Raw genomic sequence first — 10,122 nt, forward strand, 5'->3', positions numbered from 1 at the left:
GGAGGTTGTCACAACCTCTGAGTCCTCAGGATCCGAGGCCTGGGCCCTCACATAATCCTGCCATCCAGACCACAAATGAGCCTCAGCACAGCCACTGGGATTCCAGCTCACAGGGACCCTATGGGCGGAGTAGCACTGCTCCCTAGGGTTTCTGAGGCTGTACAACTTCACAAGAGCAGAAAGTCTCATCTTTTCCCCCACAGAGCAGCTTGTGAGTTTGAACTGCTAGCCTTGTGGTTAGCAGCCCAACACGGAACCCACCAGCTGTACCACCAGCGCTCCTTGGATCAGGCCCGCAGACCTTCTTCATATGTTCCTAAAGCCTGTGGAGAGCGAAGCGGATCAGCCAAAGCCAGCCCGAGAGTTGCCGTCTTGCTCTTCTCTCTGAGCCACACACAAAGTTAGAGGTCCCTGTGAAAGTATCCACCCCCTTATGCTGACAGAGCCTGGCTCTGTTCTGAACCTGCCCCACACAGTGGACAGGTAGATAAAACGCAAGATAAAAGGGGGCTCAGAGCAACATCTGGCAGGCAGTTCAAGCCATGAACCATGGGTTGGGTGATCTGGAGGCTGGATAAATCCACTGTGAGCGTTAGAGAAGTGTATTCATAGCCGTAAGGATGGGAAACTTGTGCACGTTGGCAGCAGAATGCAGCTCAACCTCTTGGGCTAAGCTGATCTTGTCCATTCCCTAACCAATCAGGGAAAGGAACTCGGGGTACCCCAATGGGCTCAGGCTACGTGTGATTCCCTACAGAGGTCAGCCTTCTCTGGGCAGTTGGCCTGGCTGATGCACACACTGTGGGGACATGCCCGCTGGCAGAGGTGTTGCGGCTTGTTCCACAGGCACTGGCAGCGACATCAATGGCAAGGGTCATGGGAAGGTCAGAGGGTGCAATATCGTGTCTGGAGATCAGGCCTGTACTGAGCATCTCTCCCAGTTAGGGTGTTCAGATGTGTCCGTGTAACTGTTGCCTGAGCCCTGGTGGCTTAGTGGGTCTACGCTGGGCAAGGTTCGTCATTGGAGACCAGAAGCCACTGGGAAGGAGAAAGACAGGCTCTCTATTCCCGTGAATAGTTACAGCCTCATTCTGATATGGACTTTGATCTAACACGTACTTTCTGATGTCAAAGGAGATTTCGCTAGTCCTTTCTCATGTTTGCTGTATTCAGTGTGGATACACTGATGTTGGATGAGTGTGTCTTTGTGGCTTGGGGTTTTCTTCATTTGGTGTACCTGGACTGCCTTTGTACAGCGTGTAAATTGTCTCCAAGAGGTGCCCTTGGGGGCGTCTCCTGCCGTGAAGACCGGAGAAGCCCAGAGCTAGCTGGCAAGTGCCCTTCGCCCTCCGCTATGAAGGTCTTCTCGGACACACGGACTCGGTGACTCTTCGCAACAGGCACCCTCCTCACTTCCCAAGCACTTCTTTCCACTGCGTTGCTTCGGGCTGGTGGAGGTGTTTGCCCACTCCAGATCATTTCCCGCATCCTTACACACTTGCAGTTCACGCACAGAGTGTGTGCCTTGGTTCTTCACCAGGCGCGATGCCCTTTCAGGACCAAGCCACATACCGCACTCCAAAGGTGGGCCTTCTGAGCAGAGGGACTTGCCCGGGACGTCTGTCACGTTGCACTGTTTCTTCGGAAACACTGCCCAGGAGGTGCTTCCTCATCCTTGTTTTATACCCACAGCCAGGGCTGTGGAGTCCCTCGTCCCACGGCGAGCTTCTGTTCATTCCACCAGGCCCCCAGACTTGCTCCTCTCTTCAAGTTAGTCAGTTACATGGGGTCTGAGAAACAGATGTCTCAGTGAGGTCGTAAGTGATCATCCTCGATCGTCATGTTACCATTGTGCACGAGCACACGCAAGGTTCTGGGATTCCTATTCTTGGCCATGTTACGCATAGTTTCTTATGATCCCAACATCAAATGAACGCCTTTGCACTATCCATTAAACACAGGTAAACATCATTCTGGTATTTTCTGTTTTCAGCCAAGACCCATGTGACATCAGCAACGAGAGCACTGTGAGTTTATCCCACTGCCTTTTAGCCAATGTGGGTGCATTCTGACTCATAGTGATCCTACGGAGGGTTTCCGAGGCTGTCAATCGACAGCAGCAGACAGCCTCATCTTTCCCTTGCAGCAAGCTGGTGAGTTTGAACCACCAGCCTTGTGGTTTAGTAGTCCACCCTTACCCAACTGTGTTACCAGGGTACCAGGGCTTATTAACAGTTTGGTTATTTTGCAATTGAAATAACCTTTTTGAAACTTCTCTCTTCTTCTCCTGGGACACCAATCACAGACCAGTTCTCCTCATCTGCTGGTCACTCGTTCTCTCTGCAGTTCCTTAGGGAACGGTTCCTATCGCTAGATTCTCTCCTTTACTGGTGTCCGCCCCCTGCGGTGTCCAATCTGCCATTGCTGGCATGCAGCCCAGCTTTCATTCCGACTACTGTGCTTTTCATTTCAGGACATTCAATTTGGGTTCAACTTCATTCTTCACCATATTTACAGTTTTTCTACCTTCTTCACTATATGAAACACGCGTGTTTGTAAAAGGTGTTTTAGTGCCCTTTCTCCGAACTCCGTCACCTACAGAAAATCTGCATCTCTTTCTATGGGGTCATTTTCTCCTCTTTTACGACTCTTATTTTTCTGTTTCTTTGTATACTTGGTAAATTCCTAGTGGATTCTAATAAATGTTATTTACACTCTAAGGTATTCGGTACAGGATTTTGTTATGTTTTGTCTCCTAAGCTGTTTTTGGACTTGTTGTGGGATGTAGTTTAGTTTCTTGGAATCAGCGTTGTCCTTTGATGCTTTCTTGACATTCGGTTATGGTGGGTGCCGGAGTGCCTGTGTGCACAAACAGTGTAGTGCTTGACCACGAGCCCACAAGATGAGCAGTTCAAAACCACCCACAGGTGCCTGGAAGGCAGGTCTGGGGGTCAGCTTCCAAAAGGTCGCAGCCTTGAAACCCTTGTGCAGCAGTTGAAGTCTGTACACTTACATTCACCATGAGCCAGAACCGATTAGACAGCAACTATCAACAACAACAACAACAACAAAACATCCAGCAAGTCTTTAGTCTAGAGCAGTGGCTCTCAACCTTCCTCATGCCGTGACCCTTTCATACAGTTCCTCATGTTGTGGTGACCCCCAACCATAACATTATTTTCGCTGCTACTTCATAACTGCAATTTTGCTACTGTTATGAATTGGGCGACCCCTATGAAAGGGTTGTTCAAACCAGAACTGCTGGTCTAGAGCTTATTATAGCTCATTACTAAGACAGTAACCTCTGCACACGCTACTGTTATTCTCTGTAGTTGAGGTACTTTCATTTTGTTGGATGGTACCATGACCTGTCCCCATCCTGTGTCATTGCTGGTGACTACTCCACTTCCTCCTTTCCGTCATCATTTCCCCTGGTGTGAGAGTTAGGTTTGTGCCAGCTTTGCTGGGTCAGGATTTCCCGTGGTTTGGCAGTTCAGACCTAGTAATCTCCCATAATGTGACCTAATGCAATATAATAACACCCACAAGTGGGGTCTCCTATGGGCAGCCAATCCATTTTAAGAAGGTTAGTGTGGGATGCAACCTCCTCACTCCAATCACAGGACTGATGCAATCAATTGAAGGGGTGTTTCTTCAGGGGGCGTGGCCTTCTCTTAATTAATGTAAGTGGGGCTGCGGGAAAGCTTGCTTGCTTCTTGCTGGGTCTGGATTCTGTATTTGGCTCATTGGCTTCTGACTGTTTGGGACTTGAGCCAATGGCTTCACAAAAGGCTTGCCGGTCCTGGGAGTCATCAAGGGCCTGCCCATCTGACCTGCCGACCTTGGATTCATTCATCGCTGCGCCCTCCCGCCTGATCTGCTGATGGCAGGTTCTTGGGCCTGTGCAGCCACCATTCTTGCCATCTTCCTGCCCATCTTGGGTTCGTCAGTTCCCACAGCTACTCAAGTCAGGGGGAGCTTCCAGCCTAACATCTGCCCCCTGGACTTGGAACCTGCCCACGTCTACAGCTGTGGGAGCCATTTTCTTAACATAAATCTCTCTCTCTCTAAATATACGTGTCACTTCTCTCAAGAACCCAACCGAAAAGGCATGTAGTTGCTTCACATGTATGCTCATGTGAGCACTGAGTGAGAGGCTCGAAGGGACCTCTCGCCATACCTCTGGAGTTCTTTATCTGTGCAGCTTTTTGTCTCTTGACCCCCGATCGCCCTCCCTCACCCCCTGCACACAAATTCTATTGCCTTGACCTCACTAAACTCCAGTCTCCATTCTCTCAACTATTGAACTCTGTTGGGTCCATACTCTCTGCACGGTGACCTAGAGACTATTTAGACACTAAGCTGGGTAATCACAGGGCTCACGGTGGTTGTTTATCTTCTCTCAGGGGTCACTGATCTGCACTGTTTGTTGTCCCGTGTCTGAACACCATTGTTTGGTTTCCTAGTTGTTTATGCAAGAGGGTAAATTCAGTCTGTGTTTCTGCTTTTTCTGGAAGGGGAAGTCTGGACAACAAAGTCTAGCCATCTCATCAACAATAGGCATTTACAATCCCACTTCTTTTGCTAATCTGATAGATTGTGATATTGACTTGATTTTAATTTTTTTGACTTAATATGCTGAGCACCTCTTCCTGTGTCTCATGGCAGATTTTTTTTCTTCTTGGCCTTTTATTAGTCTCCTCCCTTCTTATTCTTAATTTAAAGACTGTATAGTATGGGGTTAGCCTTTTGGTCGTATATTTTGTAAATGTTTTCTCCTGGTCTTTTGGATTATCTGGAATATCTATTTCTATGCAGAACACAAATTCCTGAAGATTAAAATAGTGGTCATTAAATTTATTGATAAGGGCTTGAACTGGTACCCCAACTGCCAAACCAGGTCTTGTCTGCGTGGTTGAAGTTTGAGTAGTGGAGATGAGTGAATGACAACATTTTTCTACTCAGATATTACAAGATTATTCTCCAGCACCTCACCAATGTGGTCCCTAGACCAGTAGTCTTGGCATTCCTGGGAATTTGTTGAAATGTAGATCCTGAGATGCTATCACAGACCTATCAAATCAGAAAGTGCTGTTTAACAAGGCCTTTAGGTGAGCTACTTCAGGCGATATACTGTAGCTGGAGAAGCACTGCTCTGGTAGGTAGGTGAAATATCAATATTCTGCTAGATTGAGATTCATATTTTTTCCCTAAAGTAAAGTTGGCTGCAGAATTAACACTGTGACAAATGTGTGTTGCCTGGTGTTGAACTGATGGTGACTCACAGAGCCCCTGTACGACAGAGGGACCCTATACCACATTTTTCTTACATGCCCCTTGGCAGAAGGCTTCAGATCCTTGCTACCTGGGCCTGTCCATCAAGCAGCTCACCTTACCTGACAGCTTCCTACAGCACAAGTTGATCTGAAAAAGTATACCCAAGATTGAAGCATGCCCGAGATTTCTTTTGTATTTTTTAAAATTTAATTTCATAAAACGTTTGTGCATTCAATGAAGGTTTACAAATAAGATCCTTGTTCTACATTCAACAACTCATACAAACTCTGGTTCAACTCATTGCCCTGCAATCCCCGTGGTGTACCATGGCTTATCCTGCTTCCTCCCTGTGTTACCCGTTTCCATTCCTCCTTCTGTCCTGACACTGAATTTGCCCTTGGGTAAAGGTTGCTCCTTTGATCCTAAACGGTTGATATTTCTAACATGGAGGTGAGTTCAGTTCTGGAGCCAAAAGGTAAGGGCCAATGTTTCGAGGGTCCCTTTATCTGATCAATAAACCTGATATTTTTTATGGTTTTGAGTTCTGGTTCACATCTTTCTCCCATTCTATCCAAGACCTTCTATTCTATAGAAGGCTGCTCCTTTTCAGAGTCGTTGTGAGTCGGAGCTGGGTCATCTAATTCTTCTGGTCTCAGGGTTAGGGAGACTAATACTTGCATGATTCATTAGTCCACTGGACTAATTGTTCCATTGTTCCTCTGGAAAGAGAATAATCGATCGCTGTGCCTCACATGGCTGCTCACGAGCTTAAGTCCCAGTGGCTACACGTCCAGTCGGAGCACTGGCTTTGTGTACGATGTTTTGCCAGTGGGCCGCAGTGCCCACGACGATGGTCCTGATCCTCCGGGTCCAGCGACTCTTTCTTGAAGGGTGTTTGGTTAAGCTTAAGAAGTTTTTGTAACTGACTTCTGTACGCCCATCACAAGTACTTGCAGCAAAAGTAAACATACATAGACAAACATCCTCTTTCAAATATATGTAGATCTATACTCCTGTATAAGCCAAGTTTTCAGCACATTTTTAATGCAGTTTCTGTGGTAAAATTAGGTGCCTCAGCTGATATTCGGGTCAGCTTATACTCGAGTATATACGGTATATATATAAAACATATATATATATATATATATTTGCGGGTCTACTTCCACTCTCCCCCTCCCCACCTCAGGAGCTTATGTGCCGAGCGAAGCATTGACTCCAAATCCCACTGCAGCACTACTGTGCACATAACCGTACTTGCATCTATTCCCGGTAACTCTGGCAAGCCTTCCTGGGTCTTGCCTGGATCCCATCTTTTTTCCTAACCTCACTCTTATTGTGTACTGCCTTCTGCTCCCCCACGTTAGCACTGGTGGTGCTCTTGGGTAAGTGTTGGGCGACTAGCCAACAGCAGTTCAAACCCATTGGCCGCTCTGTGGGAGAAAGGTGAGGCTCTGTGCTCCTGTAAAGATTTACAGCCTTGGAAACCTGCTATGTGGTCGCTGTGAATTAGAATCGACTTGATGACAGCACGTTTTCTTTAATCTGCTCACCTGTGACCTCCCCACCCTCCCTTACCCTTCCACCCCTGGCAACCGTCCAAGAGTGCTTCTTTCCCTGTTCTTGAGTCTGTAGAGTAGTGATCTCATACGCCAGTTGTCCTTCTGTGCTTCACCACTCTGACTCAGCATCGGGCCGCAGTTTCATCCTGTAAGGTGTTTCACAGGTTGCTCATTGCGCCATAGCGTTGTACGTTGAAAACCCAAACCCACTGCTATCCAGTCGATGTCTGCTCAGAGGGACCCTGTACGATGGGGTGGCACTGCCTCTGTGGCTTTCCAAGACTGTTAACTCTTTGCAGGAGCAGAGAAAGCCTGTCACCACTGCACCACTAAGGCTCGTATGTACCATTTCTATATCCATTCTTTCACTGCTGAGCATTTAGATGGTTTGTCTCTTTTCTTTTTTGGGGGGTAAATAGTGCTGTGATGAACATGGGTGTACATCCATCTATATGTGTTGTGGCTCGTATTTCTCCAGGGTATATACCAAGTGGAGGGGGGGCTGGGTCATATGGTATTTCTAGTCCCAGTGTTTGTAAGCAGTGCCCTGTGCCCGCTTTCCACGGTGGCTGCATCATTTGGCAGTGCTAGCAGCAGCCTCTGGGGGCCCCTGTCTCCGCAGCCTCACTAGCACGTGTTGCTGTCTGGTGCTCTGAACTCTAGAGTCACGCGGGGGTGGGGTGGCGTCTCCTCGTTGTTCTGATGGGCACCCTCCCACGTGCATTCTTCACACGTAGTCACACTTGCGTTCTCCTCCTCTCCCTCTTCTCCATACATATTCATACTTGCATTCAACCTATGTTGACCTCGGGGAAAGTACCGGTTCATGCCCTCTGCCCATTTTCCAACGGGATGAGTTGTCTTTCTTTCGTCTTGTTGACGTGTTGAAATTTTCTATGCGTTTTTGAGATTAGTTCCTTGTCCGGTATATTGTGGCTTCAAACCCCGCCCCCCCCTCGCCCACCGCCCCACATCTGTGGGTTCTCTTTTGATGAAATCTTTTCATGCCCATAAAGGCTTGATTTCCGGGAGGTCTCATCTTCTCATTTGTCCTCTGCCATTTGGGGCTTTCCAGTACGGGAGATAGTGTGTTTATGCCACGCACCAGGGCCCTTATGTTTGTCTCCATTTTCCATCGGTGATCTTTATAGTTCTAGGTTTTACATGCAGACATGTAGGTCTTCGAGCTCATTTTTCAATATGTGGTGTGAGATACGGCTCCTGTCTCTTTCTCCTGCAAAGGGGTATCCCGTTTTGCAAGCACCATTAAGGAGACCATCTCTTCTGTGTCTAATGTGGTTCAGTCCTTGTTCAAAGCTGTCAGTAGGTGGACAGATCCACCTTTGGACTCTCAATTCTTCTCCGTGCTGGTCTCTGCATCCATCATTGTACCAGTACCATCAAGGCCCCACCCTTTTGTAGCCTGATCTCGTGAGTGACATACCATCGCTTCTGTCACATGTTCCTGTCCTTACAGACTAACTCTGGAGCGATGTGGGAGGGCACTACCCAAGGGTGTGCAGCTTCAGGAGGTGGAGCACATTGGGCATCAGCCTAGAGGTGGCTGACCACAGGGTGTACCAGGGTTTACCAAACAAAAGGTCTTGGTGGAAACCACAGGGTTCTATTTTACATTGGCGTTGGAACCTACCTTGGAAAGCTCTAAGCGCAGGGGCTTAGCGGAGATTGAAATAAGGGGGTGTGCCCTGGCTTGACCTCGCTCCAGCTTGATATTCGCTCACAGGATGAGTCAGACAGTTTCTGCCTTTGAGGAACTCCCAGATACTTGGACAGAAAACTTCCAAGTGCAGTTCATCAGAGATGTGTATAAAGAGGGCTCGGGGGCCTGGGGGACTGGAGCTTGTTCCTGGTCCAGACAACACCCGGACAGAGCACTGAAAGATGTGGGGGCTCAGGCAAGGGGGCCGTGGCCGGGCTGGGAAGACTTCAGGGCAGAAGAAGCTGCTTGAGGACAGGTGTGGAGGCTAGGAGCTGAGGCTCTGTCACACTTACTGGCAAATGATTCACACAGGACAATTAGAAATGAAACACTGTCACATGGGTGATTTATGTTTTGAGCAAAGCGCACTATGGGAATCCTTAGGAACTCGCTGGAGGAATCAGGGAAGGCCTGTCATAGGATGCTAACTAAGCCTTCTGAAGGAAGCTGGGGGCGTGGAGGCATTGTCTGCAGGAGAAGGAGGGACCGGGCAGTGCCGGGGTCTCCAGGAGCAGCTGTGAGGGGAGTTCACAGGAGTGCGGATGGCAGGGCGCTGGGCGGCGGAGAAGGCTGTGTCCTGAAGGGCCGATCTGAGCTGTGTCCTAAGAGGTTTGGCCCGGGCCCTGACAGCGAAGAGGACTGCCAAAGGAGTCGTGACACAACCATCACGCTGGGCTCCGAGTGCAAGCAGCAGGATTACTCTTTATAAATCCTTACAACACCGACTACACGGAGGTACGAATATACGAATACAGGTACGTACCCGAAGATGCGTATATCTGCACGAGCCAATCCATGGATGTTGGCAAGGAAATGCCTGAAGGCTGCAGGAGTGAGCAAGCCCGTGGTCTCCCTAGTCAAGGAGTCTGTGACTGGTGCAAACCGTTAAGTGCTGGACTACCAACTCATTGCAAGGTGGCTGGTTCAAACCCACCCGGAAGTGCCTCGGAAGAAACACCTGGCAATCTGCTTCCAACAGGTCCTGGGGTCGCCATGAGCCAGACTGCCCTCCACGGGACTCATCCCCACCCACCACCCACACACTGTCACTTCAACGCCCAGCTCCCAAATGTATCTGCATAGATTCCAAAACTGCCATCCCTGGTACGGATATTTTGAAAATGAGATTTAATAGTGTATATTTTGGATTTAGTCTTTTACAACAGATTTACTCCTTGCATCTCGTTATTTATTTGTTTATTTGAATTTATGTTCCTTTTTCTTATCAAGTCACTTTTATGTAGCCATCATGGGGAGGGGGTGGGGACCTGGTGGCCCCGTAGTCAAGTGCTTGGCTGCGAACTGAAACGTCAGTCGTTCAAACCCACTAGCAGCACCCTGGGAAAGAGATGAGGCCGTCAGCTTTGGTAGGTTAGGCTACAGCCTTGGAAAGCCCCCCCACCCCCACCCCTGTGGAAGAGTTCCTCTCACTTCTTTCCTTTCGCGGCGTTGGAAGAGACTCTTTGGGCAGCTGGTGGCCCCGTAGTCAAGTGCTTGGCTGCGAACTGAAACGTCAGTCGTTCAAACCCACTAGCAGCACCCTGGGAAAGAGATGAGGCCGTCAGC

Source organism: Echinops telfairi, unplaced genomic scaffold (assembly GCF_000313985.2).
Source record: "Echinops telfairi isolate 266 unplaced genomic scaffold, ASM31398v2 ScPeMD7_7420;HRSCAF=8458, whole genome shotgun sequence".
Lineage (NCBI taxonomy): Eukaryota > Metazoa > Chordata > Mammalia > Afrosoricida > Tenrecidae > Echinops > Echinops telfairi.